This window comes from Saccopteryx bilineata, chromosome 1 (genome assembly GCF_036850765.1).
Source record: "Saccopteryx bilineata isolate mSacBil1 chromosome 1, mSacBil1_pri_phased_curated, whole genome shotgun sequence".
Classification (NCBI taxonomy): domain Eukaryota; kingdom Metazoa; phylum Chordata; class Mammalia; order Chiroptera; family Emballonuridae; genus Saccopteryx; species Saccopteryx bilineata.
The window spans coordinates 133033602-133040328 of record NC_089490.1 but is presented as its reverse complement, the minus strand read 5'-3'; the positions used below and the strand labels follow the sequence as shown (position 1 = coordinate 133040328).

The window sequence follows — 6727 nt, the reverse complement described above, 5'->3', positions numbered from 1 at the left end:
GTAAGGGGGATTGATTCCTTAATTTCTCTTTCTGACAGTTCATTGTTAGGGTATAAAAAAGCCTCTGATTTCTGAATATTAATTTTATATCCTGCCACCTTGCTGAATTCATTTATCAGGTCCAGTAGTTTTCTGACTGAGACTTTAGGGTTTTCTATATACAATATCATATCATCTGCAAATAATGATAGTTTTACTTCTTTTCCAATTGGATGCCTTTTATTTCTTTTTCTTGTCTGATTGCTGTGACTAGGACTTCCAGAACTATGTTGAATAAGAGTAGTGAAAGGGAGCACCCCTGCCTTGTTCCTGATCTTAAGGGGATTGCTTTTAATTTTTGCCCATTGAGTATGATGTTGGGTGTGGGTTTGACATAGATGGCCTTTATCATGTTGAGGTATGTTCCCTGTATTCCAACTTTGCTGAGAGTTTTTATCATGAATGGGTGCTGGATTTTATCCAATGCTTTTTCTGCATTAATGAAATTATCATGTGGTTTTTCTCCTTCCTTTCGTTTATGTGATGAATCACACTGATTGATTTGCGAATATTGTACCAGCCTTGTCTCCCAAGAATAAATCCCACTTGATCATGGTGTATGATTTTTTTCATATATTGCTGGATCCAATTTGCTAGTATTTTGTTGAGGACTTTAGCATCTAAATTCATCAAGGATATTGGCCTATAATTTTCTTTCTTTGTGTTGTCTTTGCCTGGCTTTGGAATCAGAATTATACTTGCCTCATAAAAGAAGCTTGGAAATCTTCCTTCCTCTTGAATTTTTTGAAATAGCTTGAGAAGGATAGGAGTTAGTTCTTCTTTGAATATTTGGTAGAATTCACTTGTGAAACCATCAGGTCCAGGACTTTGCTTTTTGGGGAGTTTTTTGATAACTGTTTCAATCTCATTTGTTGTAATTGGTCTGTTTAGGTTTTCTGATTCTTCCAGATTAATTTTTGGAAGATTATATGTTTCAAGGAATTTGTCTATTTCATCTAGGTGTCTAGTTTTCTGGCGTATAGTTCTTCATAGTATTTTCTTACAATATTTTGTATTTCTGTTGTGTCAGTTGTTATTTCTCCACTCTCGTTTCTAATTTTATTTATTTGAGTCCTCTCTCTTTTTTTCTTGGTGAGTCTGGTTAAAGGTTCATCAATCTTGTTTACCTTTTCAAAGAACCAGCTCCTGGTTTCATTGATCCTCTCTATTGTTTCTTTAGCCTCTAAGTCATTTATTTCTGCTCTGATCTTTATTATTTCCTTCCTTCTACTAGCTCTGGGCTTTACTTGCTGTTCTTTTTCTAGTTTTTTTAGGTGTGGGGTCAAGTTGTTTATTTGAGGTTTTTCTAGCTTCTTGAGGTATGCCTGTAATGCTATGAACTTCCCTCTCAAGACTGCTTTTGCTGTGTCCCATAAATTTTGAGTTGATGTATGCTCATTATCGTTCGTTTCTAGGAATCTTTTTATCTCTTCTTTGATCTCATTGTTTACCCATTCATTATTTAATGACATGCTATTTAGTTTCCAAGTGTTTGAGTATTTTTCAGTTTTTCTATTGTGGTTGATTTCTAGTTTCATGCCATTGTGATCAGAGAAAGTGCTCGATATGATTTCAATCTTCTTAAATTTGTTGAGACCGCTTTTGTGCCCTAACATGTGGTCTATTTTAGAGATGTACCTGAGCACTTGAAAAGAATGTATATTCTGCTGTTTTAGGGTGAAAGGTTCTAAAGATATCTTTTAAATCGAGTTGATGTAGTATGTCCTTTAAGTCTGCTGTTTCTTTGTTAATTTTCTTTCTTGAGGATCTATCTAGTGATGTTAGTGGGGTATTGGAATCCCCTACTATTATAGTATTGCTATTGATCTTGCCCTTTAAGTCCATCAAAGTCTGCTTTATATATTTAGGTGCTCCTATATTAGGTGCGTAGATATTTATAACCGTTATATCTTCCTGTTGAATTGCTCCCTTTATCATTATGTAGTGACCTTCTTTATCTCTTACTATATGCTTTGCTTTAAAGTCCATTTTGTCTGATATAAGTATACTACCCCAGCTTTTTTTTCATTTTCATTTGCGTGAAATATATATATTTTTTTTCTATCCTTTTATCTTTAGTCTATGTGCATCTTTTGTTTTAAGGTGTGTCTCTTGTAGACAGCATATATACGGGTTACGGGTCCTGTTTATTTATCCACGCAGCTACCCTATGTCTTTTGATTGAATCATTTAATCCATTTACATTTAAGGTTATTATTGATATGCAGTTGTTTATTGCCATTTTATTCTTTGAAAATGTATTCCTCTTTTGCTATATTCTTTTTCTCCTTTGATCTGTTTACAACAAGCTCCTTAGCATATCTTGCAGCCTTGGTTTAGTTGTCGTGAATTCCTTGAGTTTTTCTTTGTCTCGAAAGCTTTTTATTTCTTCTTCAATTTTAAACGAAAATTGGATAAAGTAGTCTTGGTTGTAGGCTCTTGTTCTGCATTACTTTGAATATTTACTGCCATTCCCTTCTGGCCTCAAGTGTTTCTGTTGAGAAGTCGGAAGTCATCCTTATGGGAGCTCCTTTGTAGGTGATAGTCTTTTTTTCTCTAGCAGTTTTTAATATTTTCTCTTTATCACTTAGCTTTGGTATTTTAATTATGATGTGTCTTGGTGTAGATTTCTTTGGGTTTCTCTTTAATGGAGTTGTCTGTGCTTCTTGAACTTGTGAGATGTTTTCCTGCCTTAATTGAGGGAAGTTTTCAGCTATGATATGTTTGAACAAAGTCTCTATCCCTTGTTCTTTCTCTTCTTCTTCAGGAACCCCTATGATGCGGATGTTATTTCTCTTCATGTTGTCACAGAGCTCTTTTAGCGTTTCCTCAGACTTTTTAGGTCTCTTTTCTTTTTTCTGCTCTGCTTCCATGCCTTTATTTATCTTGTTTTGTAACTCGCTGATTCGATTCTCAGCTTCATCCATCCTGCTTTTAATTCCTTCCATTGTGTTCTTCATTTCTGATATTGTATTTGTCATTTCTGACTGATTCTTTTTATTATTTCAATGCCCTTTTTTATATTTGCTATCTCTTTATTTAGGTGTTCGTAATGACCATCTATTGTTGTTCTAATATCTTTGAGCATCCTAACAATTGTTATTTTAAACTCTACATCTGGTAATTTGGTTATATCTGACTCATTCAGGTCCTTTTCTGGGGCTATCTCTTCATTCATTTGTGTTGCATTTCTCTGCCATCTCATTTTGTTTGTGTAAAAGGTTTTGGCCACTGTAGTCCACTGGGTGTGGTCTCTGTGTTCTCTAGGTGTGGTCTGTCTGCAGGCCCACCACCCCCTCTGCTGTTGCTGCCTAGGGCATTCAAGTATGGGCATTGCCGGTGCCTGCCCACTGGGGCTGTTGCTGTGGTTTCCACCTCTCCTTCACGGGAGTGGCTGTGATCATGTGCTTGTGCTTGGGTATACAAGCCTCGGTGGCCTTGACCTTTGCCCCACCCCCACAGGTGGCATTATGCTCGGCCCTGAGGGAAAGGGTGAGGACTTTGCTCAGCTGCGGGTCTCCACCTGATTCCTGGCTTTTGCCCTGTCCTTGCAGGAAGAGCCCACTTGTGGGATGGCTGGAGGCCTTGGCTCCACAGCCTGGGTGGGACTGCGTGCCCACGCTCAGTATCGGGACTCCACTTGTTCTGGGCTTTTGGTTCCACCCCCGTGAGAGGACTTGGCTCCTAAGTCAGGCCATAAGCCTCAGTTCTGCAGGCAGGGCAAGGCTATGTTCCTGTGCCCTTGCTCAAGGGCGGGTCTTCACCCTTTCCAGGGCTCCTGCCCTTCCCCCACAAGCTGGATTGCAGGAAGCCTGCAGCTGGGCTTGACAACTTTTGCACATCCCTCCTCCCCAGTCAGGCAAGACTGAGCTCATACCTGGACCTCAGTGATGGCCAGCTGGCTTACGCCCTTGCTGACAGAACCGTGCTTCTGCATCCCGCTGCCACCCACTCTTGGGCGAGCCCTCAGCCGTGTGGGTGGGGGCACTGCAGCTCAGACCCTAACACTCACTACTGTAGTCCCGAAAGCTCCCTCCTTCTAAGCGACTCTGCTCTGAGTGCCGCGGGAGAGCTTGTTTGGCTGGTGTCCTGCTTCCCTTTGCTGGTATTGCTGTTTCCAGGGGAAATATTCACTTCAGATTTGGGGAGTGACTTGTTTCAGGGGTTAGGGTGGCTGTCTCTCAAAATGTTTCTCCCTGTGCCTCCTAGATTACACTCTCTTCCTGCTACTCCGGACCTCTCCTCTCTCCCCATCTCCCGGAGCCCCAGGTGAGTGGTTGTGAGAGGTTTCCTGCACGGTCCCTTTAAGAAGAATCCTAGGTCTGCAAAATCAGTCTCTTTCTCACAAACAGTATCCTGTCTTATTTCCAGCTAAATACTGTCCATATGCCTCTTCTGGACTCTGGGGCTGCAGGCTGGGGCTTTGTTCCTGGGACTCAGGACCCTCCCCTCTCTGCTAAACTCACTTCTTGCCATTCCAGTCTCTCCCAGCTGCCGTTTGCTCCGGGGAGCTGGGCAGCCTTCTCCACGTTTCCGCTTTTCCTACCAGTCTCAGTGTGCCTTCTTCAGTGTTCCATGGTTGAAAAGTCCTCTTAGTTTAGCCCATAGTTGGTTTATCCAGATGATGGTTCTTAAAAATTAGTTTGTAATCCACTTTGGTTCTGGGAGGTGGAAGTTAGTACATATGCCTACTCCATCGCCATCTTGTCTTCTCTCCCTGTTTTATCAGCACTGGTAATTCTTTAATTAATTTTCTGCTTTTGAGCTTTTCCAAATCTTGTCTGTGGTCTGAAGACTCCTGGCCTCTCTCTGCTTCTGACTGTTAAGAAGAACTTCATCTCCAGTTTCACTGAAATCACTGAATCTTACTTTTCTGCCTTGAACTTCCCATTTCTCTGAATCTTCACTTCCTTCTTTCTTGATGTTGCAGACTCTGCAAAGGGGAACACTGTCCCCTTTGTCAAAGCCACTCTCAACCAGTACTTACACCTCCTTGGGGTCCACAGGGTGTCACCTCTTTGTCTTCCCTCCTTGGCTTCTTCTTCCCTGATTTCACCTCCTTCCCCATGTGTCACAGTCCAGCTGCAATAAGTCTATTATGAGGTCTTCGAATGGGAAAAGGTATGGAATTGAAATAAATGATAGAGACTTAAAGATATATACATAAAGATGGGTTCAGGAGGATACCACAGCAGACTCTACTGTTCCTTAGCTGTAACCCCCCACTCCCAGAAGCACATCCACTTTTATTCATAGAAAAAATGTGGTCCATCAGCAATTCAATTGTTTCCAAGGCAACTCAAAGACAACCCCCACCATACCATCCAAATATACTTTACACTAATAAGAAACTAGCTTCCAGCCTCCTCTAGAGAACATGTGTGAGATAAATGAGAATCAGGTGTAGCTCTTTGTTAACTAGGCAAATGAGGTGGGGTTTAGGCCCAGCACCTCTGTCCAGATTGCAAAAATACACTGTTTATTTATTCGGTCCCCAATACCCATGTTTACATGGAATCGTGCTTACTCTACTAAAATGAAACCAAAACCTTATTCCCGTCACCCACTCTCTCCACAAGCTTCGGCCCTCAACTCTTAACCAGCCACTAAGAACCATTTGGTTGTCTCTATTTATCCAAAGGTTGGAAAATGATCTGAGAGTCACTGAATTTTAAGTTAGAAAGAGACTTTAGGATTATTGTCTAGTTACCCAGACTCTGACCCAATGCAGGAACACCTGTCACAGTATTTTGGGGCTGACTGTCATCAGATCTTTGCTTAAATGTTTGTAGTGGTAGGAAGCTCAGTATTTCATGAAGAACCTTGTTCCATTTAAAAATACTTATTAATCCAAGATGAGGTCTGCAGGAGGTCCCTCTCCCCAGGCTCTGTCCAGGTGGCGTAGGAGAACCTAGGGCTGTGCCCGGTGAGGTGCAGTCCCCTCCACAACGTTGGAGAGAGAGTCTGCCCGAGTCTGCACCTGTGCATTCCCATAGCCACTCAGTCCTGTGGTCAGTGACTGAGGAGCAACCATACAGGAAACAACTAGAAAAAAAGAAAAATAGTTATTAAATGTCTATTCAGTTCACTTACCTAGCCTACTTGATATCATATGTTATTTTTCCTTTACCCTTCTCCCCCCATCCTTTCTAGACTTCAGCCAAATTGGACGTCTCTCTGTTGCCCTGACTTGTCCTTTCTCCTGCTTCCTTATGCTGACTCTTATCAGAAATGTCTTGGCCCCTCAGTTCAGCCTTTCTACCCTGCGAGGTGGGGCAGATATCAGCTCCAACAGGAAAATTTTTTTTGATCTCACCACCTAAATGCCCTTTAACTCTTCCTGAAATCCTGAAAGCACTTTGTTTATACCTCTTATTCCCCTACCTCTCATTTTATTTGTGCATTTGTTGATTCCATAACATTTCTTGATTGCACAGTGGCCCAGACTGCCCTGGGCATGGGAGACATGGCAGGGAACACAGCACAGAGCCCCTGCGGGAGCATGTGGGCACCCCAGGTGGGAGGGCAGTCAGTGCAGGTTGCCGTGAAAATGCAATGTCTTAGAAAAGGTGACATTGGGATGCTTTGGGAAGGCATGACAAGAGGCCAGCTTCTGGGAGCGAATCTCTAAAGAAGCAAGGTTCACTACGAACTGGCAGACACACAAACAGAGGCGGCCCAGGGACGA

At 42.0% G+C, this 6727-nt stretch overlaps 1 non-coding gene across 1 annotated transcript; it reads left to right on the top strand.

The window, feature by feature from the left end:
• Nucleotides 1-5889: 5889 nt before the first annotated feature.
• Nucleotides 5890-6086, top strand: LOC136321119 (small nucleolar RNA SNORA73 family). The gene has a single exon (XR_010728413.1). It is a non-coding gene; the product is annotated as a small nucleolar RNA SNORA73 family (small nucleolar RNA).
• Nucleotides 6087-6727: the final 641 nt, after the last annotated feature.